The 3,378-nt window shown below is 38.1% G+C and overlaps 1 non-coding gene across 1 annotated transcript; it reads right to left on the bottom strand.

Moving 5' to 3' along the window:
- Positions 1–3,003: 3,003 nt before the first annotated feature.
- On the bottom strand, positions 3,004–3,110 carry LOC121229989 (small nucleolar RNA R71). The gene has a single exon (XR_005927939.1). It is a non-coding gene; the product is annotated as a small nucleolar RNA R71 (small nucleolar RNA).
- Between the last annotated feature and the right edge of the window lie 268 nt (positions 3,111–3,378).

Genomic DNA, 3,378 nt, shown 5'->3' with positions numbered 1-3,378 from the left:
AGATGGTTTAAATAAAGATATCCGAGTGTTTATTGGTATTTTAGAGATAAGAGAGTTTGTAGTGCTCGTTAAGAAAGCATGCAAAGCAGAGAAGCTAGAAAAAGAAAGGATGAAAGTGGCTATTGAGTCGCGAGATTCAAAGAAGAGACTAATGGGGAAATCACATCAATCCTCGTCTAAAAGATCAAGAGAGTTTACTACCCGATCGAATGCTTCGGTGGGGTTTTCTAATAGAAACAAGAACCAGCAGAACGCAACTTTTAGAGCTTAGACTACTTCTGTCGCGGGTGTCGTTAGTGCTCGGCAAAATAAGCCAGAATGTTCGCAATGTGGTAAACGTCATTTTGGCGAGTGCTAAGGTAAAGAAAGAGGGTGTTTTAAATGTGGGTCATTGGACCATTTCATCCGAGACTTTCCCGATTTAGAAGAGGGAGATAAAAAGCAAGAAGTGAAGGCAAGTAGTGCTCTATTGAGGGGTAGAACACAAAAGAACCTTGGAAGAGGGGCTAGTAGCAGGGGTGCGCCAAGAGATGCTACAGTGAGGTCCAAGGGTAGAACGCCTATGAGAACTTACGCTATTCGTGCCTGTGAAAAGGTAGAGTTTCCCGACGTGATCACGGGTACCTTTTCTATTCATGATATATTAGTTGCTGCTTTAATTGACCCAGGCCGACCCACTCCTATATTTTTATGGAATTGATACCTCATATGACCATGATAGTAGAGTCAACTGAATTGTGATAAAAGTGTCCAACCCCTTAGGAAAACATGTGTTTGTAGACCAAGTGTGTAGAAATTATCCTTTGGCAATTAGAGGTCATTGTTTTCTGGCTAAGTTGATGTTATTGCCGTTTAATGAATTTGATATAATCCTTGGGATGGATTGGTTGACTGATAAACCGTAAATTATACATATTTTTACCCCATGTTTAATGCATTTTATAGATGATTTCTCATTAGAATTAGTGAATTTGATACTCTTAATGCTTTAATTTCATGTTTTGTATTCAGGGGAGCACCAAGAGTCAAAAAGAGCCAAAAACGAGCCAAAAAGGGACAAAATGGACCAAATCGAGAAGATGACACGGCCTAAGCCTTGCCACACAGGCAGCTCACACGCCCGTGTCTTTCGAGGGTGTCAACCAAGGCTTTCACGATTCACATGGCCTAGCCATTGACCCACACGGCCGTGTGCAATTTAACAGATCGAACATGGCCTGGCAATCACGTCACATGGCCGTGTCACACGGGCGTGTCCCTACCGAGCCCAAGTTAAGTCCAATTCAGAAAATGCCATTTTTAGGGTTTTTAGGCATTCCAAAGCCTATAAATACACCCTAGAGGAGGAGAAAAAGGGAGACGGAGAAGGGGGTAAGGAATTCTCCTAAGGAAGCCAATTGATCCATCTCAAAAGTCGGATTTATCATCAAAACTGAAGATCTCTCCTCAATTTCCCTTCAATAGTTTTGAGTTTTCTTTATGTTTTGTATTCTTTATTCTTCTGAGATATTTTCCTATTTAGTTATGAACTAAACCCCTAAATACCTAAGGGGAATGAAACCTAAGACGAATCTTGTTATTATTTTCCGAATCGTATGATAAATATTTAACTTGTTCTTAATTATGTGTTCTTAATTCTTGTTTTGATATCCCAGGATACTGTTTCAAGACACCCTCTTATTTAGAGGAGGAATAGACCTTGTCTAAGAGTACTTTCGTCATAATTAAGCGGAGTTGATTGCGCGCCTAGAAATAGGGTGACAAGATTTTGCCGGATTAGGGTGAAACCTAATAAGGGGATCCATAGATCGAGTTAATGCAGCCCTAGAGTGTTAATTAAAGAAAATTCTCGGTTATTCAATCTAGGGATTAGACCTTATTAGTCTTGAATAGGGATAATAACATAACTTAGGGATCTCTACGGAACAAGTTAAATGAATAAATCGTCCGGTTCGGAGCTAGAATAACAAGTAAAGTCTAGGTGGATTTTTCCTTAGGTATTGTCTCAAGTCAATCGATTTTCCAAAAAATAATTCCCCAATTCTTTTTTCTGTGCGTTCTTAGTTTAAATAATTAGTTAATTAAAACAAACCCTTTTATTCTTAGGCTAGATAATAAAAAGATAGTTATTACTAGTACTTTTGGTTCCCTTGGGTACGATATCCCGGTCTTGCCATTACTATACTATTGTTCGATAGGTGCGCTTGCCTTTTCATCTTGATAATAGTTAGTCTAGGTTTGATCTTCATTATAGATATTTATTACTTGTTAAAAATCACGTGATCAAGTTTTTGGCGACGTTGCCGGGGAACTAAAATATTAGGAACACTAAATTTTTTTTACTTTAGCCATTTATTTTTCTTGCAATTTTATTTTATTATTATTATTTATTAATTTACTTTTCGTTCTCTTGGCAGGTTTTTATAGTTTATGACTAGAAGAAACCTGTCGGGACCATTACTTTTTGACAAAGAAATCAATCATACAATTCGCAAAGATCAAATAGAAATAAGGCGCAACTTAAGATACACAGAGAACAAGCGAGAAGATGATACTCAACCCCCAACCGATGAGATGGCTGAAAACCAAGGCAATCAGCTACCTCCTGCAATTGCTGCTAATCAAAATCCTGCTCCACGTACTATGTATGATTATGCTAAACCTTCTTTAGCAGGAATTGAGTCTAGTATAGTTAGACCTGCTATTGCTGCAAATAATTTCAAACTAAAACCTAACACAATTCAGATGATACAACAGTTTGTTTAGTTTGATGGTTTGCAGGATGAGGATCCCAACACGCACTTGGCGAATTTTCTTGAATTTTGCAATACATTCAAAATGAATGGCGTTTCTGATGATGCCATTCATCTTCGGTTATTTCCCTTTTCACTGAGAAACAAAGCTAAACAGTGGTTGAACTCGTTACCACGAGGGTCTATCACTACTTGGGAACACATGACTGAGAAATTTTTACTAAAATATTTTCCACTGGCTAAAATGACTAAATTACGTAATGATATCTCTTCTTTTGTACAGATGGATTTAGAAACACTTTACGATACATGGGAGAGATACAAGGACTTACTCAGAAGGTGCCCTCACTATGGGTTACCGCTTTGGCTGCAAGTTCAAACGTTCTACAATGGTGTGAATCCCTCGACAAGACAAATGATTGACACAACTACTGGCGGAACCATCAACAATAAAACACCAGAATATGCCTATGAATTTATAGAGGAGATGTCACTGAATAACTATCAGTGGCAAGTTATGAGGACAAAGCCAATGAAAACAGCTGGCATTTATAACATCGATTCAGTCACCATGCTCTCTAATCAGGTAGAACTTCTCAATAAAAAGATTGACGGTTTACTTGGT

The sequence above is a fragment of the Gossypium hirsutum genome, chromosome A05 (genome assembly GCF_007990345.1).
Source record: "Gossypium hirsutum isolate 1008001.06 chromosome A05, Gossypium_hirsutum_v2.1, whole genome shotgun sequence".
Lineage (NCBI taxonomy): Eukaryota > Viridiplantae > Streptophyta > Magnoliopsida > Malvales > Malvaceae > Gossypium > Gossypium hirsutum.
This window is presented reverse-complemented; position numbering and strand designations above follow the sequence as displayed.